The 26,448-nt window shown below is 43.8% G+C and overlaps 1 protein-coding gene across 5 annotated transcripts in view; it reads right to left on the bottom strand.

Moving 5' to 3' along the window:
- Positions 1-26,448, bottom strand: part of LOC137416616 (bone morphogenetic protein receptor type-1B) — a 156,658-nt gene that overhangs the window by 86,234 nt on the left and 43,976 nt on the right. Inside the window, exon 1 of one of the 5 annotated variants that reach the window (XM_068102265.2) lies at positions 18,020-18,201. The exons of 2 other annotated variants lie outside the window; for them this stretch is intronic. The gene's annotated coding sequence lies outside the window, so the exon portion shown is untranslated. Of the gene's footprint in view, positions 1-5,841; positions 5,985-17,420; positions 17,531-18,019; positions 18,202-26,448 lie in introns of those variants that run through there. 2 more of the 5 variants (XM_068102267.2, XM_068102266.2) reach the window with 2 other exon arrangements.

A 26,448-nucleotide genomic window follows, 5' to 3' on the forward strand; every position in this document is an offset into this window, starting at 1 on the left:
TTTAACGAAGATTTATGTTCAATCAAATGTGGCTGCCGAAACACGTGACCAATGACGTCATCAATTGAATTCTCCCATACAACTTTTGTGTTGATCATGCTCAAGAAATTTAAAACTGATCGGATCAAGCGTTCTACTTGTGTAATTATGACATCATAATGAAGGCAGTGATCATCATGAATATATTTTGTTTCCCATGGGGAGTACTTGACAATCAGCCATGTTTCAATTGTTTCCATGCTGAGGTTTTGGAGATAGAGGAGCAAAGTTTTTTATTCTTTTCCAAGATGGCGCCCATAACACGTGACCTACAACATCATAATTATTATTACAAAGAAAAATTTTTTTACAGAAGGCACTCCTATGTTGAAAATTTCTTGGCAATCGGACCAATGGTTGCAGAGAAAAGCCTACTCATGTTCTGGGCAGACAAACAGACAGACAGATGGACCCAAATGCAACACCCTCTCCTCTGACAAGGATAAATATTGTTACATAGGAGTGGGGGAGGGAGGAGGGATTCCTAGCTAGAATATTAAGAATTTAGCTTGGTCCGTGTGCTCGAGTATGGTAGAATTACACCTGTGACATGGATCTGTCAGAGGTAAGAGCTCTGTATTTTATATGTGCACCAATGAAGATGGCGATTTTAATCTTAAAGTAAAATAGGGTAAAGGAGTACTTCATAAAAAATACTGTACAGGTGAGGCCAAGTGGAGAATTTGAAAGCAAAAGCTCATGGAAAGCACTTTGGAATGGAATGGACATCATCTGGAATGGAATGGAATTCGCGGTTTGGAATGGACATAATCACTGGCTGTTTGCCCAGAAAACTGCAGGCCATGGCGGTACAAGTGACCTGCACAGCCCTGGATGGAGGAGGAACATTCTACGGGGGCTCCGCCCAGAGGGGCGGCACAACCCGAAAGGCAGTGCCACCCACTGCCAATGACAAGACAAGCCGCGTATCAGAGGGTGGACCTTGAGGCTTAAAAGCCATGGCCCATGCATGTAAGTGAGTAGAGAAGTTGAGATCACAGTTGAGTTGATAACAGTGGACCTGCCTCTCTTCATCTGGCCTCGCCATCACCATCCTTCCTCATCACCCGTGCTACTCTCACCTTCAACCTGAACAACACAAGTCTGCACGAGTTGGGTTCGACCGAGTTTGTGCCACACCCAGCTCACAAGCTCGTGCTTGCATAAACATCTCACCTGCTCCCTTTGTTTTTCGTTTCAGTCTTTCGTTCTGGTATTGTCGGTGCCTTAGCGGGGTTTACATTTATTTTTGTTTACAAGTTCATATTTTCTCCCTTTTCTTCCCCATTTGTGTCTGTCGTCTGCTTGATCTGCTTATGGTGTCTCATGCATCGTTATGCCATATACATTTTAAACAAGGATAAAAAGCCATAAATATCATATCCCCCGTGATTTTTGTAATTTTGCTATACAGAGATAAATGCCATCGATCAGACATATTTGGTCGGATTAGAAAACAATATCTTCTGCATATTTATTCTCTCATGTATTGTCTTTGTGGCAAGTTTGAAGAAAATCGGTCCATGCATGTCTAGAAATGGTTGGGGATACGTTTAAGTAACAAAATGGCCACCAGTTGGCCATCTTGGATTTGATTTCAAAAATAAATGACGCGCATATGCAAGCAATCATTCATTATCTGTGTTCCAAGTTTGAACAAGATCTGTAAATGCACTTCCGATAAATGGTTGAGGACGTGTTCAATATCTTCTTTTTTTTTTTTTTACAACTAAAATGGCTGCCAGTCTCAGTCGGCCATATTTGATCAGATCGTAAAATAAAGTGAGGTGCATGTGTACAGCATCATGACCTGGGCTTGTGCCAAGTTTGAACAAACTCGGACCATGCATGTTCAAGAAATAGTTGGGGACATGTTTACGTAACAAAATAGCCGCCAGTCTGCCATCTTGGATCTGATCTCAAAAACATAAGACGTGCATGTGTAGCCCATCATTCTTTATGTGTGTGCCAAGATGGAACAAGATTGGTGAATGCATGTCTGAGAAATAGTTTAGGACGTGTGCAACATAGGCTTTTTGTACAACTAAAATGGCCGTGAGTCGGCCATCTTTGATTGCATGGCGAAACAAAATGATGTGCATATGTATACAATCATGTAATGCCTGTGTGCAAAGTATGAATAAAATTGGTCCATACATCTCCGAGATATGATTACGGATGCACGCACGCACGGACGGACGGACGAGGCCCAGCCCATAAATCCCTGTTTCGGATCAAGTCCAATGGGGGCTAATAAACCATTTTACATTCGAGAGATGTTTTCTTTCCTGCCTACTGCCTACTGCCTACTGCCTTCCTGCACACGGGAAACCACCAAATTGAGTATTTGTATTGGAGCAATCCTTGGGGGATTCTAAATCGGTAAATCACAAAGTAAATTCTGAATGCAGTCAATTCAGAGACTGTTTGGTAATTCGCAGGGACATTAGACCTCTGGCACAGAGTGTCTGCATGAGCCAGACCTCTGATGTGACAATATTATTGTGGACTACCAAAACAGCACAAAGCTCTGTGGCCACGATAAATTAAAAAAATAAAAACAGAATGGGGCCATTGCAGGCAGGGCCCTAACCTCTCAAAGGACCTCTCCATTTTAACAATACAAAAAGTACAATACAACAAGGGGAAGGGGGAGGGAGGAAGGGAATGAAGCTTTCTTTAATCAATCACAAACCACCATTAACAAAGCAAGCATGCAGGTAATGCAGACTTCAATTATAAATTAGCTCGTCAGTTTGTGGACTCTGTGGCCCTAGTTGTTTGCTAACCGAAGGATGGCGTAATAATTAATGATTTATGGTCCTTGGCCAAAGTGAAAGCTTGCTCTTTGTAATGTCCTGAGTTGTATCATTATTGTAGGACACAAATGGGGACTATTACATTATTACAACCATACTGCAAAGGCTGAAGGGATAGCCTAATGTTTATTTGTGTATTAATGGTGCATAATTACTGACATTCATTCAGACGTGTGATGCTTCATTCTGATGACTCAAATCTACTTGCACATTGCACAATGGACAAGGATACACAACAAATTTTGATGGTAAGGGAGTTGGGGGGGGGGGGGGGGGGGGCATTTGGCCTGTCATGCCTGTGCTGCATCAACACCATATTAATTAATTGCCACATTTGGAGGCCGTTTGGCCCATCACGCCTGTGCTGCATCATCATCACATAGATTCATTCTAACAGTTCATGAACTTAAATTTACAAGTGGGGAGCTGGGGGGCAGGGGGGGTCATAAACCTGAATTTACAAGGGGGGGATGCTTCATCTTGCTAGTCTCAGAATCAATCTAGTTGCCCTGCGCTGAACCATCTCCATGGCAACTACTGTGTGTCCTCACTCAAATATGGTGTCCAAAACTGCACACAACATTCCACATGAGGCCTCAACATATTCCTGTATACTGTACAGTTAGGACTACCTCTTTTGATTAATAATTTATCCCCCTGCAAATATAACCAAAAAACCCTACTACCTTTACCTTTACCTATAAACAATGATAGACCAACACAAACAGGTGTCTTCTAAAACTTGAGGTAAACTGCAAAACTGGGAACAGCTCAAACAGATAATGATTGTCAAATCTTTTCACTCTACATGCTCATGTTAAAAATATCATGTTAAAAGCCATGGCGACTGCAGACAATTTCCAAATAGTTTGTATGGAGGCCACCACGTCTTTCCCAAGATTGACCCATGATAGCTCGACGTGTGATGTCATGCATCTCACAACCAATCATGTACAAGACATGGCTGCCTCCATAATAAAATTTACTGCAATATTCACTGAAGTTGCATTTGCCGTTACACTGGGAAAGGTTTTCAAACAAAAAATGATTTGTGTATTTGATAACGTTAACTCAGATAATAAAGAAGCACACACCTGTTCTGTAGATATATTAATTCAAGTGATTTTTAACAATCAATAAAAACATTCCTTCATATTCTGAGCACAGTTTTTTGAAAAAACATTTTTGAAACTCATCGCAATGATACAACTCAAGCAAGATGATCAAAATATACTTCAAGACGTGGCCTGACCGAAGATCGGACAGAAATAAAGACAGCCTGATGTATGTGTCCAAAGTTATGAAAAAATATGCATATATATATCGTCACGGATCCGGGGGACGGCACTCCCGTTAGCAAGGGGGGGTTAATCCCCTTGTCCTGTTAAGCTGGCCGTCCGACCAGTCCTGGGGGTATGACGTCACTTCCGGTCGATGGTAAGTCGGGTTGTAAGCCCAATTTGTCTTAATTCCTAATTACTACCACCGGCCGTAAGCGAGGAAATACTCCCACCCGGGCCGCAGCGTGATTGGATTGCGCCGAGCGAAGCGAGCTGCGACTCAGGCCGTTAGCAAGAGGCTAAACCCGACTATAAAGCGTTTGGCCAAAATCGCGCCACAGGTATTCAATGGGACGAAGGGACTAAAGCGATCGGGGGAAAGAAGAAGCCAAAGTAAGGAATAACAGATATTTATTGATAATGTACACGAAAACCCAAAGAGGAGGAAACGAAAGTAATATACAGAAGAAGAAGAAGAAGAAGAAGAGGAAGAAGCAGAAGAAGAAGCAGCAGGACACAGGGCAGCCTTAAGCAGTCTTATATTATACCCCAGGACAAAACAAACAGACTCACACGACAGGGAATGGCAACAAGGAATGGCTGGAAGGAATGAGAAGGTCCAGGCAGACTGTAGGCGTCGAGGCCCGGCTCCAGGAGTCGACTCGCGTCGTGGCGGGAAAACCCTGGCCGGCAGCGAGCGCGTATCGTTGACCGCGAGCGGACGTTGCATATATCAGGGAAACTGGGATACGGCGTACGTAGTATTGGCTCGTGCCAACACTCTCTCTCTCTCTCTTGAACAAGATGGGGGAGATGCCAGTTTGTAGCACACTCCCAGCTCCTTCTCACCTCATCTGCACCTTCTCACTCGTCTCTTGAAGCAGTCCCTCGCAGCCGCTTTTATTGTCCGTGTAGAAATCAAGCCACCGGCTCCGATGACACGCCTACCGGTCGGCTCACCTCGGCGCTGGTTGGCCGGCAAGAGCTCACTGGCTCCACCTCTGATGACGAGTCGACGTGCCACACCTTGTTCTTGTGGTTCCGGCCCTTTCTCCTCGGTTTGAGACCGCGTGTTTAATGGCGGTTTGGGGCCAACAACCGAATCAAGGCAAGGAGCAGCGAACGCCGCCCTACTGCTACTTTGAAGAGCGGGTGAAACGATTGGGGAAATTGAAAGGGGCCTATCTTATTTGATTAATGCAACGCAGATTCAACTATTGGGAACAGATCCTTAACTGAAACACATAATAATGAAATAACAGAGAGGTCCTATGGTTCTCTACGTGTTGTACATGGACTAACTAGGGTGCGATCTTTAATAAAGCCAATTGATGGGGATATTTACAGGGGATCATTTATAAGGGAAACATTTACTAAAATTTACAAGTGAAGGTTCTAAAAACCGTAACAATATATATACATATATGTATTCTCTGTATTGGTTGGTGTAAGCACTCAGCGAGAGGTGGATAGGATAGAGCAAATGGAATATTTTTTGACAGCCAGGTTCTTCATTGTGCAATGCATTTCTTCAAAGTGCTGGATCTTGCTCATGTTGATTTAGTTTTACTTGAAATTATTATTCTAGCTAAGAGCAATGCGCCCTACCCCATTTTGCACTTCATCGTGCTCTTCTTCTGTGGTATGCAACACACGACTGCTGGTAGCATCATTGTCCGCTGATCCAGTACCCTCGTACTTACTTAAGGCAGGAAGTTGGAAAGAATGCCGGCGATAACTCGTCTCATCTTCATCGACACACATGGGGAGATCTTTACTGTCCACCGGGTAATCCAAGCAGATGGGTGTCTTGTTTGGCGTCCATTGCTTTTATGATATATGGCTCCTAATGGAGGTGCAAAAAAACAAACACACACACACACACACACACACACACACACACACACACACACACACACACACACACACACACACACACACACACACACACACACACACACACACACCTTATATTTATAGATAGAACACAAAAGCTTGCAAGAATTCTGAGTCTGTGTCCTCCCACTTGGTTAAAAAAAAAAAAATCACCATATATATGCATGGAGGAAATAAATGGACCCTTCTTCCAAAATGTATCAAATTTCGATTTGATGATGCTGCAGAGCGTCGGTGCTGTTGAAACAGTTTTTTTTGGCAAGGAGTATACAGGGTGGTTTGTCATTGACTTCCCAGCATTTTTGTCTATGCTCTATCATTTTTAGATGCTGAGTGTCAAGCAAGGAAGCAGCGACAGCAATAAAGATGTTGTGTTTTGGGTATTCCTTGCACAACATGATGCTCAAACCAAGCTTCAACGTAAAGCGAAGACTTTTGTACGTCACCCATCTGCACTCCCTCCCCATACATGCCAACTTGGCATCCCGTGTTTCCTCTTATGTGCGGGTTTTTTTGATTCACATTCAGCTTCTCTCAATCATGTTCCAGGATCTCTCGATCACCTTCCACCTCATCAATCATAGTCTCATTTGCTTCACATCCACAGCTCCCCTACTGCATCACCGCAGACTTACAGGCTCCAGGACTATTGTTTGTCTCCCAGCCAACCAACCACCGCTGTACTCTTGAAAACAATCAATTACTTTCCAGTCTCCACTTTCCCTCCAACCTTCTTCCCACAAAGCCGTTCCCTCCTTTCGACCATTAAAACCAGAGGAAGTTCAAGCTATAAATCGCAGAGCTCGATTGGCGCCAAGGAGAACACCCTAAGACGCAGCCTGGCCGAAACCTCCCTCTCCCCCTTTATTCAAACCTCTCTCTTCTTCCCCCCCCCCCCCAACCCTCTTTCACTCTCCCCCCTCTCTCTCTCTCACTCTCCCCCCCCCCCCACTCTCTCTCCCTCCCTCGCTCCCCTACTCTCTCGCCCCCCCCCCCACTTTCTCTCTCTCCCTCATCCCCACCCCCAACTCTCTCTCTGCCCCCCCCCACCCCTCTCCCCCAATTCTCTCCCTCTCCACCCATTCTCTCCCTCTCCTCCCCACTATTACTCTCTCTCACACCACTCCTCTGACTCTCCCCCACCCCTCTCCCCCATTCTTCAGTGTTCCTCAAATTCCCCCATTCTCTCTCCCTCCCCCCCCCCCACCACTTTCTCTCCCTCCCTCACCCCCACCCCCACTCTCTCTCTCTCTCTCTTCCTCCCCCCACCCCTCTCCCTTTCCCCCAATTCTCTCCCTCTCCACCCATTCTCTCCCATTCTTTCCCTCTCCTCCCCACTATTACTCTCTCTCACACCACTCCTCTGACTCTCCCCCACCCCTCGCTCCCCCATGCTTCAGTGTTCCTCAAATTCCCCCACTCTCTCTCCCTCCTCCTCCCCCCCCCCCCACTTTCTACCTCTCTCTCACCCCCACCCCCACTCTCTCTTCCTCCCCCCCCCCCCACTCCCTCTCCCTTTCCCCCAATTCTCTCCCTCTCCACCCATTCTCTCCCATTCTCTCCCTCTCCTCCCCACTATTACTCTCTCTCACACCACTCCTCTGACTCTACCCCACACCTCTCTCCCTCCTCCTTCAGTGTTCCTCAAATTCCCCCACTCTCAAAGCGTGCCAGTGTACTCACTGCAAGTGACTGAGAGCAGCATGGCCGCTGGTGACGTGCCAACTCTGGCGAGACCCGAACCTTCGGCAGAAGGATACACAAGCAGAGAATTCCAGAAATCCTCATTAGTAAATGTCGAAAAATGTGTTCTTGCATGTGGTTTCCAAAAAGAGCCCAACAAAGAGATTCATGAAAACAAAACTGGTTAATGCAGTTGAGGTACAAAACTTAATGTCACCTGTCAGTTAACAAGAACCAAAATGGTGCTTCAAATTTGATCTGCACTGTTGTTTACAACATTGTAATCGAGCCTTCTCTACCGCAACAAAAACGACACATGATTTATCAAGGTATTCTCCAGTTATGGACACGGCCAGGGACAGGCGCACGTTCTGTTGGAGCGCAAGCTCTTATGCCTTTGGTGTTTAATTATTTAGGATTCTATATCTATTAGCAGTCCAAGGCCTCATTTTTAACACCCTCGGTCATGAAAACCTCTTACTCCCAGTGATCTTTGATGAAGATGTCCTTGTATGCTGTGCAGCTAATCTCATTCATAAGTTTCAATGGATTTGATGCTTTCATTGACCAAAAATTTAGGAATTATTCGCCGCTCCAAACTCTCTTTGCCATCTCACTTGCAGCCATCTTCATTTTCAGCTTAGCTTTGCATTAAAAGCAGGAAGCGCATTATTATGGTATTATCAACAAACACTACAAGACACATTAATAATGATCAATCTACACCTTTCTCTGGCCGAATGTAAATCACCTTAGTAACTGGTGGAGGTGGTGGAGGCCCATACTTTGGGCAAGTCGTGAACGTTTCCATGACCAGGAAGGAACCAATCCCAGAAAGGTCACCAGTGTATCATCACAGGGTGCGGAAATTTCTGCCGAGCGGCCATGGGAATCGGATTCACATCGGTGAGGGAATGCACCGAGGCTTTACCCGCTCAAACATCAAGCCGCTCCCCGATCGTATTGGGCATTATAAACTTATAATCTTCCTCGCCACTACATTTATGCCCCCTCATTTACATAAAGCAAAAAATGTAACAGTGATTATGTGTGCGTCACCTAGCTCGGCTGAATGTTAAACTGGGCAACTTGTCTGCCAGCAGGAGGTGATGGAAGTGAAAGATCTAGCGGTGTCCTTCCCAAAGAGTAAGCGAGTTATCGCCAGCACCCTGGCCAAATTCCAAATTCCTGCACAATCAATGAAGTATCCTGCGTGGGAGTGGCGACCCACCCAGGAATGCAACTCCAGCCAAGAAACTGCTCTGGTAGAACACACGTTCTGAAAAGAGCATGGTACATACAGTACGTACATATACGAGTGCCAGTCAATAAGTAACCTTAAAATGGCAATATAAATTTGAGAATGTAATGTGTGTAGTTGAAGACGACATATGTTATATCTATGGATAAGAGTCATGTTTTGCCTGTTTTACATCTGGCACCATTGAGCGTATGACGTCGGTAGACCAGTTCCAAGATGGCGGCTCCCTCAGAAGCATGCACCAGGAAGAAGCAACGTTCTGTCATCCGTTTCTTGGGAAGTGAGGGTGTGAATCCCATTGAAATCCATCGCAGAATGAAGATGCAATATGGTGACGCATGTTTATTGCTACAGCAGTGTACGACTGGGACAGGAAGTTTAAAAGTGGAGTGTCCAGTGTGGCTGACGCTGCTCGCTCGGGCCAGCCTCACACAGCCGACATACCAGAAATGGTTGCAGGAGTTGAGCGCGTGTGAAGGGAAAACCGTCGCATTACGCTGGATGAAGTGGTCTCCGAATTGAACATTAGCCATGGTTCAGCACACCATATCATTCACAACGTGCTGGGGTTCCGCAAAGTGTCTGCAAGGTGGGTGCAAAGACAACTCACACCCGAAATGAAAGAACGGCAAGTGGACGCATGTGAAGAACATCTGTGACGTTACGAAACAGAAGGCGATGCTTTCTTACAGCACATAGTGACTGGGGATGAAAGCTGGGACCACTACATTCAGCTAAAAACGAAAAGAGCAAGCAAAGAGTGGCGCCATTCAACTTCACCGAAGCCCAAAAAATTCCGCATACAGCCGTCGTCTGCTGGAAAACACTTGCAGGGCATTACATGCCCATGGGGACCACAGCCACCAGTACATCATACGCAGACCCCCTTAAAAATAATCTGAAACCAGCAATCAGATCAAAACGTCGTGACTACTCACTACCGTTGTTTTGCTACAGTAAGACAATGCTCGGCCCCATACTGCCTGCGCTACAGCTGCAACAATCGAGGACCTGCATTTTGAGTACCTTCCTCATCCACCATACTCGCCAGACCTCACCCCTTCGGATTACCACATCTTTGGGCAACTTAAAAAGGCGCCTGGTGGAACAACTTTCCGATCCGATAAAGAGGTCCAAGAGGCGGTGCACGAATGGCCACACAAGCAGCCAAAATATTTTTTTCCCCCAGAGGAATCCAGGCCTAAGTAAAGCACTGGAAAAATGCATTGAATGCATGGAGATTATGTTGAAAAATAACAGTTGTTACACATGTACATGCACTAAACAAGTTGAGAAAAATATTTTAAGGTTACTTATTGACTGCCCCTCGTATGTATGTATGTATGTATGTATGTATATATATATATATGTATGTATATATATATATATGTATAAATATATATATATATATATATATATATATATATATATATATATATATATATATATATATATATATATATATATATATATATATATATAGTGTAGCAGCATAGCAAACCTGTTGTGCATTTTGTGATACAAGCACCAAATTTGGCACAAATGTACATTAATATGTTGCGAACATTTTCAGATATTGGGCCACTTGAAATTCTCTCTTTATGTCCGCCATATTGGATTTCAAAATGGCCGCCACTTGAAATCTACATTTGCTATTATCTCTGGACGTAATGCAGCTATTGACTTGATTCTGGTATCTAAATGTATGTTTTTGGGGGCAAGGAATCCAATGGTACCAATTTCAACTAAATATTATCTATCACAGTCTGTTATATAATTTGATTTGGAAATTATCTAGGCAAATATTGGATTCAACACAATACTTTGAAAAGAATGTCTTAGTTCTGTAAATGTCTTAGGTATAATACTGACATGCTACATGGTCTAGTATTTGAGGCTAGGTGTACTGGTATCTGAGGCTAGGTATATACCGGTACTGAAGATACGTGTACATAAACAGTGTCATGTTAACAAGTTCAGCATTGCCACAAGTACATGTATGTTGTTGACTCATCGTCATGTGCAGTCCCCTTCACACACACAGAGGGCTGTGCACTGAAGGGCAGCCTTTTTGCACTTGCAGCACCTCACACACCCTTTCTTGCACTTGCAAGAAACCAGCTCAATGCAGCTGTGAGCTGCCTCAGTTAGCCTGGTCCAGTAAGGTGTGTACTGTCCTTCTCCAGTCCTTGACCAACCCCAGTTGGTTGGTGGAGGGAGCTCTGATGCTGGCAGCAGTATCTGACCCCACACATGTCCACCTTGATACACTGCCCTCTTGACATGTTCCTCCAGAGCTGCCTTCGTTGGAGGGATGAGCTGCACATTGTTCTTCCTTGCGAAGAGTTTCCTCCTGGCCTTGTCAATGTCTGTGCATTTGCTGGTTCGATCATACAACAGGATCACGAACCTCTCGATGATGCGCATTGCATCGTCTGGTATGTCACGAGGTGCAGAGGACAGCAGCAGCAGCGCCTCAGTGAGTTCTGGCAGTACCGTCCAGACTGCCCACGCAGTGTTCTTGCCATGTCTATGAAAACTAGACACAGTGTCGCATCCAGTTAGAGCGTGGAACATTGGCAGTGCACGAGCCTTCTCTCGTCCCAATCCAGCTGCTATTTCGTGTGCTGCTAGGTATCGGAAACTCTGGCCTGTTCCGAATGCCAGCCACAGTTTGTCTTCTGGTTGCAACTCCTGTGCCAGGGACACTGCCAGCACCACAACATCGGTGTCTACAGTCCGGATGAGTATTGCATGGTGTCCATGCTGGACTGCGTGAGATGCATGCAGCAACATCCGACTGTCAGCCTCTTCATGGTTACATGGGGCGAGTGAGGTCAGATCTGGCAGTAGCGGCTTGCTGAGCACTGCCTCTCCATCAGTAATGACGAGTTGCTTGTCCTCCTGGTCAAACCATTCCATGAGAGCTGCTGAGAGGAACCTGAACAGCTCGGTCTTGTTGCTGTCCACTCGTAGGAAGTTCTGCCAGTTTCCTGGTATGGCTGCGGCAGCCACCACACGTCTCCGCACACCTTGTCCCCGCTTTGCACGTGTACTACCTTTCAGTGAATCAGCAAGGTAAGTATCCCAGACCAGATCCAGGCGTGACACTGTTTGCAGCTTCGTGGACATATATGGGATGAAGATCTGTTGTGCATACTCTTCAAAGGTCTTTGATGCAGCCGGCTTCAGCATCTGGACGATGGCTGCTCCATCAAGCACAATACAGGTCGTGACAGGAGTCTCTGTCTTTGCGTCGGAGACTTCTTCCAAGCATGTGAGGAGATCACTCTTGGTACCAGTGCAGAGGCTTCCACCATCAGACAATGCAGGAGGACATGCCTGATTCTCGTGACAAAAGAACTCCTCAAGGTTTCCATCCCTCGTCTGGCAGCCAATGTACAGGCGTGCGAAGAGTTCACGGTCATTCTTGATGGAGGCGAGCTGTTGCTGACCTTTGCTCTGGCTTCTTGGAGTGGAAGTGCTGAACACCTTCAGCTTGTTACGAGGAATGGGTGCGTCCACTGCCTTTGTTCTGTCCAACAGACACTCTCTGGTGAAAGCCTCGAACTGCTCTTGGCCAATCCTCTTGGCATTCATCACGGTCTCCACAGCAGCAGGATCTGCGATCTCCTTTGTGTCCAGTTTGACTACATCCTGACTCTCCTCCTCGAATGGGTTGCCCATCTCCTCTATGACACCGACGAGAGAGCGAACATCTTTCACAAATGAGGCCTGTACACTTGGCGTCTGATCATGATGACGTGTGTCTGCTGTTTGCCGTCTCCAGTGTTGGTTCCCATCCTGGAATTCTTTGATCACCCTGGCAACTTCTGGTCCCGCAACCATCCAGCGACGTAGGGCACTAGGGTTGTCAGTGAGCCCAACTGCTCCACCGTCTCCTTTGATGCAGGCATTATTCTGCTCATGTGCCTGGTCAATCGGGATTGAAGAGAACACCCTCTGTGTTTTCTGAACGGTGAAGTGGCTTTCCCTGAATTTCCTGGCTACATCTGGGTGTTTGATGGTGAGTTCGGCCATGTCCTTCAGGTGCACTGGTATCCACCTAGCATAGTGGGTATGATCCAGTGCATGGAACCAGGGGACCAGCTCTGTCAGAGCATCGAGGTACATCATTAACGATCCCTGCCTGAGAGAACACACATACACTAGAACCAACAGCTCTAGTTCCAGCACGGTTGCCCAGTAGTGAAACTGGGGGATGTCTTCTCCTCTCTGGCAACACCAGTCTTCAAACTCCGGAAGGTCCTCTGCATCCCTGGTTTCTCCCAGACAGTAGTGGTTGTAGGCACGGTGTTGCAGGATGTACAGTGCTGCTGCAGTGATTTGATGAGCTCTTCTTGTGCGGGTGACGTGGGCAGCTCGTAGGAAGGAGTCGGCCGTCCCTGGCGTTGCAATCTCAGCTTGCAAAATCTGCAAATCTTGCAAAAATCAAATCTCTGAATCTGAGATGGCCCAATATCCAGATCTTTTCATAATATGATAGTCTACTAGTGTGCCAAATTTGGTGCTTGTATCACAAAATGCACAATTCTTTTGAATATTTGGGCTAAGCCGCCCCACTAATGTATATATATATATATATATATATATATATATATATATATATATATATATATATATATATATATATATATATGATTTACACCAATGTTGTCATGATTTACACCAATCATAATACAAACAATTATTTTGCACAAATGTGAAAAGAGTCACGCAAGTCACGTGAAAAAGTAAGTACACCCCATGTAAAGTTTTGACTTTTTCACCATATTTCAACATATTTCAACATACAGCTATTTGATCTTCATTTCAACAATATTGATAGATAAAGGTAATGTAATATAACAAATATGAAACATTTACATTTTGTAGTCCATTGTATAATTTAAATAAACATAAATGCAAATTTCACATGTGGAAAAAGTAGGTACACCCTTGGCTCTAATAGGTGGTATTGCCCCCTTTGGCAGAAACAACCTCAAGTAGGCATTTCTTATAACTGTGTACCAGTCTCTGACATGGACTGGTAGAAATTTTTGCCCACTCCTCCATGCAGAATTCTTTCAGCTGTGCGATGTTTGAGGGGTTTCTTGCATGCACAGCTCGTTTCAAATCCCCCCACAACATCTCGATGGGATTTAGAACCGGGCTTTGACTTGGCCATTCCAGAACCCTCCATTTCTTTCTTTTCAGCCATTTCTTGGTGGATTTACTGGTGTTTCGGGTCATTGTCATGTTGCAAGGTCCACCTTCGGTTGAGCTTCAACTTTATAACAGATGGCCTTACATTATCCTCAAGCACCCTCTGGTACAATGAAGAATTCATAGTGGATTCTATGATGGTGAGCTGCCCAGGCCCTGATGCAGCAAAGCTGCCCCAAACCATAATATTTCCACCACCATGCTTTACAATTGGTATCAGGTTCTTGTGGCCAAATAGCTCTCCCTTTGACTCATCTGTCCAGAGCACATTGTTCCAGAAGTGCTAGTCTTTGCCTCGGTGTTCACTGGCAAACTTTAGTCTTGCCCTGATGTTCTTTCTGGACAGCAAAGGTTTCCTCCTGGCACACCTCCCATGTAGATCAAATTTGTGCAGCCTCTCTCATGGTAGACTCGTGCACTTTGACATCAACAGTGGCAAGAGCTACCTGTCGGTCCCGTGATGACATTCTGGGGTTCTTAGAGACTTCTTTCAGCATCTTACAGTCTGCTCTCAGGCTGAACTTGCTGGGGCGGCCTGGCCTGAACAAGTTGGCAGTTGTTTGGAATCTTCTCCACTTGTCGATGATCTTCCGGGCAGTCAAATAATTGATTTCAAATTGTTTGGAGATCTTTTGTAATCCCTTCCCAGACTTGTAGGCATCTATAACCTTCTTTCTGAAGGCCTCAGAGAGCTCTTTTGATCTAGGCATGGTGATGCCGCACACTTCAACAACAAAGAGCAAACCAAGCTAAATATCTGAGGTTTAAATAAGACAGGTTCCTCCAAGATCCTCTCTAACGATGTTCTAATCATTTGCACCTGAGCTGGTGCACCTGATTCTTATTTTAGGTATTTGAAGTAGTGATAAATGTAGGGGTGTACTTACTTTTTCCACATGTGAAATTTGCATTTATGTTTATTTAAATTATACAATGGACTACAAAATGTAAATGTTTCATGATATTTGTTATATTATATCACCTTTATCTATCAATATTGTTGAAATGAAGATCAAATAGCTGTATGTTGAAATATGTTGAAAAAGTCCAAACTTTTACGTGGGGTGTACTTACTTTTTCACGTGACTGTATTTGTTGTGTTTGTGATATTACATTTTTATAGGCAATTTAGGTTGAAGATTTAGGTTGAATGGTTTTTTTTCAAGAAAGAACCCCTCAGCACATACCTCGGGGAGGGTTCGGTGCAGACTGGGAAGTTTGGGATGATTACACCTCACCACCACGTAATTCAAAACACCTCACCACCAAGTAATTTAAAACACCTCACAGCCAGGGCCGGCGACAGACTATTTTGCGCCCTAGGCAAGGCCAGCTACCTGCATCCTTCCCCCCCCCCCACCCCCCCCAAAAAAAATTGCCAACTTCGATTAATAATTCTCCCGTTTTCCTGACGATGATCAATCCATGCGCCCAATGACGATATGGCGGCAGCGTTTTGAACATGCCGGATGTGACGTATGGGAGAAGGCGCATGGGAGCAGGCTACGTTCGTTTCAAACAGGATGTGACGTATGCCACGAAGCATACATGGTCAAAATTGATCACTTACACTATTATGAACAATGAACTATTATATTTTCCTTTTATTATGTTTTTTCTTAAAACAATAATTTGTATAAAACTGTGACCCTTTAAGGTTCAGTAATGCGCCCCTCTGATGTCTGCACCCTGGGCGGCTGCCGAGTTGGCCTAATGGTAGCGCTGGCCCTGCTCACAGCCATAAAACACGTAATAAAAACACCTCACCACCACGAAATTAAAAACACCTCACCACCACGAAATTGAAAACTCCTCACAGCAATAAAACAAGTATTCAGCGATCGATCGACCGGCCGGCACCCTAACCGCTATTCGAACCCAGGATCCTAGGATCCCAAGCCGACACCCTAACCGCTAAGCCAACACCAGGCTCACAGCCATAAAACACGTAATAAAAACACCTCACAGCCACAAAATTAAAAACACCTCACCACCACATCATTTAAAAACACCTCACCACCAAGTAATTAAAAACACCTCACCACCACAATTAAAAACACCTCACCACCATGTTATTCAAAACACCTCACCACCATGCGATTTAAAAACACCTCACCACCACATAATTCAAAATACCTCACGACCACGTGATTCAAAACCACCACGTTATTAAAAACACTTCACAACCACGGAAACAAAAGTTTGAGGGAGTCGTTAAGTGACAACACAGACACTGCCCAGATGTGTAGATATATAGATAAATGACTACCCGAGTTGCCGTTTTATCATGGTTTAAACCAATCATAATTCAATTAATTATTTTGCACAAATGTATTTGTAATATACGTGATATCACATTTTATAAACAATTGAAGTTGAAAAAAAAAATTCCCCAAAAAAATTCAAAAAATATATTAAAAGAAAATAATAAAAAATTGGATTTTTTTTTTTTAATACCCTTAGGATACACATATATATATATTATATATATACACACACACACACACACACACACACACACACACACACACACACACACACACACACACACACACACACACACACACACACACACACACACACACACACACACACACACACACACACACACACATGCCAGGTGTGCTATTCGAAAAGGGAAATCCTTTTTTGACCAAGATCAAATTCCTTGAATCACTCATGTGCACAATTTCCAACAAAATCAACCAATCTCAACTGGATGATCAAGCAAACTTCAGCTTGAAAAAATTCCTTTCAGCAAAGATGTTTCATGAGGAGGAGGAGGAGGAGGAGGAGGAGGAGGAGGAGGAGGAGGAGGAGGAGCAAGGAAGAGGAGGAGGATGATGATGGCAAGCACGACTCCGAATCAATCTCCCAAAGGAAGCAAAGCACCAAAGAAAAAACAGGGAGGTAACAAAATAACACATTAAAGCATTACTTATCACAAGAACCTTTTTATTTTATCTTTTGTTCATCCAAACACCAACAATGCGCCATATTACGGCTGCCATGTGTTTCTTCAGAAAATAACAATGGGGATGGTTATACAATGCTCGGAAAATCCAAACAAACAAGCACACTGACTGTGAATGAGGTCTTTCAGCCATTTCATAAATATATCTATAAAATTACAGCACATAGACATGAAGATGTTTTTTTCATCTTTACACATCAATCAGTGGCTGCAAAAGCAAAAGTGAAAGGTCGCTTGCCTACATTAGTGCGAACCATACATGGGAGCCAAAGCCGCCTTGGTTTCTGGCTCTGCGGTCTACGGGATCAGCTCGGCCATCAGTCTCGATCCAGGAAGCACGTAATGGCTGAGGTATTTCATCGCTAAAGTACAGACAAAAGCCGTCTCTGATCTGCCCTCACTAAAGGCAGGCGAAGCACCTCTTCGCAGGCTGTGAAGGCCTCAGAGCCAGTCTTGTTGAACTTGCTGAGCAACATTCTAGATTTAGTGAACCGTGACCACACATATGTGGAGGCGAGATACATGGCAAGTTTAAGCAGAACATGCAATGCATCTTGTCGCCGTTGCGGAGCCACTCGAGCTTTGTCAAGTGTACATTTACATGTAAAATCACCAGTGGTACACTCATAAACAAACATCGCAACACAATGCAGCACAAAAATGCTTTAAGCAACAACAACAACAACAACAACAAAAGAAAAATCAAAGCAACATGTTTATAAAACAGCGAAAGCAGCAAACAAAACAAGTTTCGGCTCAAAGTTTACTAAGATGTCCTCTTCGACACAGACAGGTAGTGTTAACTTCGAAGTACAATACGTTGACAACGTGTATCACTAACCATTTCAGGTCCAGTTCCAACCCAGCATAACAGTCTTGATGATAAGCATGATCAGATCCAACTTTCTGCAAGAGCCAGTTTCACATGGAGGCGAGCGAGTTTTCCTTGAAGCAGCATGCAAAACAACAGCTCCATAAAAACCAAAGCCAATATTGGAGGCCAAACCTCATGAGGTTGGAAGGGAGGTTGGGTGGGAGAGGGGATCACTAAATATAGCTGGTAAAGCCCCAGACCACATTCCAGGAGCCACTGACAGCAAGAGAGCTGGCAGCCAATCAGGCGTTGTGTACAGAGAGGTTGGTTGCTGAGAAGTCAGACGACAACAATACCGAGCAGCCTGGGAACAGTTTCCAGGTTTAATGTGAACGTGTGCGCCTGCAGATTTTACCTTTCTTTTCGGTATGCTAAATACGGAACTCCATGACCCTGAAACAGTAAGAACATAAAATATTGAAATAAAACTGTGCACGATCATTTACCAGGATTCAGACTCGGTTGCCTAATGGTTGGAGAACGTACTCCGAGTCTCAGAGGTCAGTGGTCATACCAAATGTCGGTGGCCAAAAACCAGCCGAGTCAAACCAAAGACTTCAAAAATAAATCGGTACTTCCTGCTTCTTTGCTCGACCCTCAGCATTTTACAAAGGATATCACACGGACAAATGACCATAGGTTGGCAAACATTTTATAACTTGATGGGCTGAATGGCTTCCTCCTGCGTTATATAAGCCATAAAGAAACATGAGTGACTCTACTCCCTTTGTAGAATCCACCACCTGTTACTTCGTTAGCTAGGGTCGACGGTGACCATTCCAATAAAAAGAGCTATGAATTTTAATTTTTTGAAGTCTGAAAAGAGGAATCAAAGCACAATCAAGCATTTACAGAATTACCATACAGGGTGCATTTGTAGCTCACACTATAGGCCAAGCAACAGATGAGTTCAGATCACAGTTGACAGTTTAAGAGTAGCAGTGGCTCCTTTATCCAACAAGGTTGACAAACAGATTATATTCTGAGCCACAGCCAAACCCAGTGACCCAGTAGCGGCCCAACACAAAGGGTGCCTGTGCGCCTTGGCAGAGCAATAACTGCACGAAATGATGGTAGTTTCCTGTTCACCATTCTGCCCATACCAGCCCGACAGTGCTCGGTTTGTTTGTTTTTAGCTGTACACAACCTCTGTTACTAGGGAATCTGCGAAGGTACTTATTTTTTAAATAAAAGTGATGAAGACATTGATGTCACAAATCATCTATCTATAATTCCAGTAATCTCTGTCTGTCTGTCTGTACGTTTGTTTGTTTGTCTGTGACCGCTGTTTCTCGACAACCACGGGTCCGATATACTTTTAACTTGCCAGGTATATTGCTGGGGACCCGAGGATGTGCCTTTTCAAGGTTTCATATTAATCGGACAATTACTTACCGAGCTATGTCCAAAAAACGATTCAACCAATCAGAGAGCAGCGAACGATCGCGTGTGCCGAACGTGGCGGGCACACTCTGCCTCGGATGGCACATTTGAGAGCGTATTCATTTATTTCACGTTTGCAAACTATGTTGGCGTTAAACTATGTTTTACAACTAATAAAAACGAATTTGCGATTCATTCGCTTTCCTGCGCGTTTGTGCACGCGATGGCGATTTCTTTACCAAACTCCGGAAGCCGTTCGCTTTGGACCAAACCATTGCATGTAAATAGAGGGGGGGGATTGTCACCACTCGCAAGCCGTTCGCTTTGGACCAAACCATTTCATGTAAATAGAGGGGGGGGATATAATTTTAGATATAGATATAGTACGGGCATGCCCTAGTAACAGCAATGCCACCACAAGTGCCGTTGCTTGCTAAGTCAAGAGCTGAGAATTCCTGGGAAGGATTCAAGGAAAGTCCTCCCCCTTCTTCTACCCATCCCCTAAAAACCAGACACATGGCTACCAAAGCAATGTCGGAGAAAGAATAATAACAATAAAAGGCTAAATAATCAAACCTTGCATCCAGAAGGCAATTTTGCTTTGCATTGCATGGATTTCCTTTCAGAAAAAAAAAAACCGAGAAACATTCTGAGGTTACAACAGCAACAACTCCAATGAGCATCAACATAAGTGAAAAGGTCAGTTAAAAACTGATGGACAGAGGTGTGTTCTGCGACCAAGCTTCTTGTAGGCCATAGTCGATTTGCAGCAAGGAAAATATATCTTTCCCTTTTTTAATTATATTTTTGGTATTTCAGCTCTATTTAAAAACTTGGTTTTACGGCGAAGGGCAAAGCTGTCGAGAACAGTGTTTGTCCATCTGTATGTATGTATGTCCCCTCAAAGGTATACCAATCAGAGCTGAGGATCTGGTCAAATGACAGCGTGATGTGATTACGTCTGATGTCATTATGGCGGTACGGCGGCTGACTCCACACACCGCCATTTTGATTTATATGCCGTTCATGCCGAACATATCGTCGAGCCTGTCATACATCACAATCGCCATGCTCTACCTTTACGATTTTCATTTAGTGTAAAACACGAACAAATTGATTGTTAAAACGACCATCAAATATCAAAAGCATCGGCGTTGTCTCTTCCAACAAAACGGTACTTACCCACCCCTTGTGGGGTACAATATAGATTACAGTAGATCTTTGCTCAGTTCTGTAAGTAAAACTTACCTCACAGATGTCGGGATTAATCCAAATTTCTTTGTTTAATGTTATAGACATCATTAGCAACTGTTTAAAAAGCGAATCATGTGTATTTGTGGTTTATAATATTTTACAAGCCCGGCTATGCCACTGTTAGACTTTCGGTCTTGTTTTCACAAAAATAGCAAAAAACATTGGATTTATTTCCTTTAAAAATCATTTTCTCTGCAATAGTTAGAACGAATGACAGGAAATTTTCATCAAAGGAATGCCTCGGCCTGTAGGGTCTTATAATGGTAATTATGACGTCACAAGTCATGTGGTGTGGACGCCATATTGGAAAAACCGAAAAACTTTGCACCTATATATCTCCAAAAGCACTGCACAGAAGAAAATCGAGACATGTCTCATTGTAAAGAACTCTCCATGCAGAACTCTCCAGACATCATATGTGAACTATGATGTCATAGGTGCCTCCATTATGACGTCATAATTCAACAAGTAAAAAAAAAACTTCATCCGATCAGGATGAAATTTCTTGAGCATCATCTCGGTGCAGAATAAATTGACGCAGGGGAAAAAATTGTAAAGACGTCGTAGGTCACGTGGTTCAGCCACCGTATTGTTTTAAGTGAAAAGCCTGAAAAACCACTAAAAACCCATTTTCTCCAAAACGACTGAACAGATTGCGGCCAAACTTTGCATGCATAATCGCATAACCATGACAAACAAAGTTCAGTGAGCATGATGTCATAAGTCACATGCTTTAGGAGCTATGACGTTTTGAAGCATAAACCTTTAAAACCTAGCTCCTCCCTCATTTTTTATCATATCGAATGGAAACTTCACAATTATGTTCACCATGTCTGCATATTAAAATGCCCTTTGGGAATTTGCGATAGCTCACATGGATTGGCAGCGGTTAATAATTGAATGAAAATCTTACTAAAAATTATATCTCTTGAACCGCTTCATTGATCGACATGAAACTTTATAATAAAGTAGATGTCATGAAGGGGAACAAGCCTGCAAATTTTCAAGATGATTGGTTGTGCGGTCTGGAAGCTAGAAGTTGTTATTGTTTGAAGAAGAAGAAACGATACATTTTATCTTCTCGATGCATGTGACTTTTCAGTGTACCTTTGATTATGATGAATGTGGGGTTGTACGAAAGCGAGGTTGTACGAAAGCGAGGTTGTACGAAAGCGAGGTTGTACCAAAGCGAGGTTGTACCAAAGCGAGGTTGTACCAAAGCGAGGTTGTACCAAAGCGAGGTTGTACCAAAGCGAGGTTGTACCAAAGCGAGGTTGTACCAAAGCGAGATTGTACCAAAGCGAGGTTGTACCAAAGCGAGGTTGTACCAAAGCGAGGTTGTACCAAAGCGAGGTTGTACCAAAGCGAGGTTGTACCAAAGCGAGGTTGTACAAAAGCTGAGTTGTACCAAAGCAGAGTTGTACCAAAGCAGAGTTGTACCAAAGCAGTGTTGTACCAAAGCAGTGTTGTACCAAAGCTGAGTTGTACCAAAGCTGGGTTGTACCAAAGCTGGGTTGTTCCAAAGCAGTGTTGTACCAAAGCAGAGTTGCACCAAAGCAGAGTTGTACCAAAGCTGAGTTGTACCAAAGCTGGGTTGTTCCAAAGCAGTGTTGTACCAAAGCAGAGTTGCACCAAAGCAGAGTTGTACCAAAGCTGAGTTGTACCAAAGCTGGGTTGTTCCAAAGCAGTGTTGTACCAAAGCAGAGTTGCACCAAAGCAGGGTTGCATCAAAGCGGGGTTGTATCAAAGCGGAGTTGTATCAAAGCAGAGTTGTATCAAAGCGGAGTTGTATCAAAGCGGAGTTGTATCAAAGCTGAGTTGTATCAACATGGAGTTGTATCAAAACGAAGTTGTATCAAAGCATGTCGAATCCAATGAAAGTGGGGTTGCATCAAAGCGGGGCTATATGAAAGGGGGAAGGCGGAAGAAACCGGTCATCACTGGCAGCAGTTATAAAGTGGCAGTTCTAGTTATTATATATTTATTATTATATTTATTATTTATTATTACACATACATAGTTTAATGTGTGTTCACTTGTTGCAGAGTAAGCCCTCCATGCCAGCATTTTCCACAGACACCCCACGTGATAACTTCTCACGCCCCCCTTAGGGGGCACTCCCCTCCCCCCCAATTTAAGGACCACTGCTATAGAACATGTCCATGTACTGCAAAACGGGAGGTTCCTGTCAGTATTACGAGGGTGATTTGCATTCTACAGTGTTCAAGTATATAACTCAATTTGAATAAAGGTTTAAAGAGGTTTAAAGGCATATAAATAAATTAATTCCGGATTTTACCGCTGTTTTACTCCATTACATTTTCGATTACATCATGCTATCTAACACGTTAAATTCGTTATTCGGGCCTGTTGTAAATGGACCATTACAATGTCCTTAAAAACAGTAAGTTTCCTGTTTGGAATAATTTTCAATTTTGTTTGATTGCCAGGCAGATAGATGATGCCAGGCAGATTCGACGCACGCGCACACAGAGTAAACGATTACCTCACTCCTCTCTGCACATGGGTGATCGGGAGAAACGTGGAGACAAAGTACTGTTCAACAGCAGGTTTATCTTCCAATTCATGTTCCGAATCGGGTTCAAAATACCGTATAACATTCATTTTAAATAAGCTGTTCCTCGATCGTAAACTGAAGATTATACATTAATAAGACAAACAGACAGAAGGACAGACATTAACCAATTGCTTAACGCTGCTTTTCGCTAAGCGTGCTTGGGGTAATGATCCAAAAGGACTTTGGTGGTCAAATTGAGCAGAAAGTCCTCAATAGACAAAATACAGGACAGCAATACAATGACAGATTTAGCATTGACAAGATTGAAGAGATAATCTCAAAAAGGCCAAAGAAAAGGAGAAACGAGTAGAGCTACATTCAAAGTACACCACCCCCATACCAAATAAATAAATATATCCGTCAGCGCGCGACATTGCCGAGGTGCCTTCGGCACCTGGCAATGCCGCAGTGCAGTACATGGAGATAGAGTTAGGAAGGAACACTGTAGAATACAAAAATTGTGACCTATAGGCAAGTATAAGTGTGTGGGCGCACGCACACACACACACACACACACACACACACACACACACACACACACACACACACACACACACACACACACACACACACACACACACACACACACACACACACACACACACACACACACACACACACACACACACACACACACACACACACACTTTATCTTTAGCTATAGAACCTGAACACCTCATCGTTATCCTTGTTGGTACGCAATCAAACACAAAGGTAGGTTTACCAGCATTGCTGTATCCACTATAAATGATGATCCAGAGTTAGGAGACAATAATTGATTGATTCATTGCATAATTAAAAAGAAAAAAAATAAATAACAATCATAAAATAAATAATTTCTTAATCATTTAGCCAATAGCATAGCTAAACCATCACTGCTTTATCCGAATCTGCAACTTTTTGAAAATCAAGTAATTAATCGAATGATTAAATAATTAATCGATAAATTGATTAATCAATGAACCAAAAATACCCTTTGTAGCCAAATCACTGTCACTGTTGTGTCCAAATATGAGCTTCTTTGCTCAAAACGTGCCTGAAATATCACCCAGATGAGAAAGAAATATAAATAAGTACTTAAATTGATAACAGTAATTAATCAATTAATTGTTTAATAAAAAAAATTTAAAATAACATTTTGCCAAAGCACATATTCACTATTGTGCCCAAATGTCAGCTTCCTAGTTCAAAGGATGGCTGAGATATCACCCAGACAAATAAATAAACAAGAAAACAAACAAATGAAGTCACTTAGTGACACTTGGCAACAGAGAACAAAGTAGAATGGCACTCGGTACAGCATCCTTTTAACCTCAAAAATAATTGGTTAGCTGATATGCTGTTAGCTGATATGCAAATCGTCTTCAAATTTTAAGATAATCGGATGAAAATTGACAATTTTAGAAAGTTGGCTTATGTTGACCTTTTGGCCTATGTTGATCTTTTGACCTATGATGACCTCAAAAATAGTTGGTGGTTGAATTCAGTGACCATATATGCAAATCCTCTTTAAATTTCAAGTCAATCGATAAAAATTGATGATTTTAGAAATCTGGCCTATGTTTTTTTTTTGTTTTTTTTTGTTTGTTTGTTTGTTTTTTTGTATACAAGATCGAGGCTCGTGAAAGAGCGAACATTAATCACACAGAAAGACAGACACATAAAACAAATAACATCGGGAGCGGTAGCCAAGATGGGGAGAGAGGGGGAAGGACACAAACACAACATTTGAGAGCAGGGACCGAGCGACATGGAGACATCGAGAGATCTGTGGGAGGGAGAGGGCTTTGGGGGGAGGCATGTGAAGGGGGGCGGGGGGGGTGGGAGAGGTATAAACATATGGACACTGCCAGGATTTCCAGGAAAGAAGTTGGAATTTCAAACAAGGTGGATCTGGGGTGAATTAGTGGGGGTAGAAAAGATCAAGGTTATGGATGGGGGAAGATAAGAGATGGTGGTGAACAGCTGTTTTAAAGACCTGGAGGGAGGAGAGGGATTGAAGGGAGTGTGGGAGTTTGCTCCACAGGCGGGAGAAAAGAGGAATGAAAGAGTGAAGGTGAGCAGAGAGCCGAGATTTCGGCAGTTTAACCATCAAAGGGTTGCTGGCAGATCTTGTGCGACCTGTAGGAATATTTGGGGGACAGAGCACAGAGAGAGCTGGGGGAGCAAGGCCGGAGAGGAGTCGGTAGAAGACAAAGACCACCTACCTGCCTGCGGTGAGTGAGTGAAAGGCCCTCAGAGATAGCTTCATCGCGGGAGATTCCAATGATTTTGAAAGCTTTGGATTCAACAGCGTGAAGCGGAGCCAGGTGTGAAGCAGGAGCACCAGCCCATAGGGGAGAACAGTATTCCATTGAGCTGCGGATGAAAGCCTTGTATGTGGTGAGGAGCTCAGGTGTGCCGAGGAAGGACTTTGCATGACGGAGGATGCCCAGTCGGCGACTGGCTTTGGAGGCCAGCTTGGAAATGTGGTTTTCCCAAGAAAGATCATGGCAGAAAGTGAGACCCAAAAGCTTGAGCGACAGAACTTCTTGGAGAGGATTGTTCAGAAAGTAGATGGCAGGGTTGTCCAGTCGATCTTTTCGGAGAGACATAGTAAGAGAGTGAGATTTGTCAGGATTGAAAGACATGTTCCACTTGTTTGACCAGTCTGATTTTGTCCAGGTCTTCAGAGAGTGAGGAGGCTGCAGACTGCCGATCTGAGGGAAGAGGAATGGAGCGGCAGAGAGTGGAGTCATCAGCAAAGAGATAGAGAGGATTTTCCAGAGAGTCAGAGAGATCATTGATAAAGACCAGAAAAAGCACAGGGCCCAGCACACTTCCTTGGGGAACTCCAGCCTGAACAGGAAGGGGAGATGAGAGAAATCCATTCAGGGCCACACGTTGACTACGACCAGAGAGGAAGTCCGCAAGCCATGCATGGAGATTTCCATGGATACCATAGGAGGAGAGTTTGGTGAGCAGAGCTGGGTGCCAGACCGTATCAAAGGCCCTTGATATGTCAAGGGAGACAGCTCTGATTTCCTGTTTGGCATTGAGGACCTCCATCCATTGTTGAGACAGCAAAAGCAGCATGTCCAGAGTAGAGTGACCTGGTCTGAAACCAAATTGATGATCAGAGATCAAGCCATTGGAGAAGAGGAAAGATTTCATATCCGAAGCAATGATGGATTCCATGACT

The sequence above is a fragment of the Myxine glutinosa genome, chromosome 8 (genome assembly GCF_964187855.1).
Source record: "Myxine glutinosa chromosome 8, kmMyxGlut1.1, whole genome shotgun sequence".
NCBI classification, from domain to species: domain Eukaryota; kingdom Metazoa; phylum Chordata; class Myxini; order Myxiniformes; family Myxinidae; genus Myxine; species Myxine glutinosa.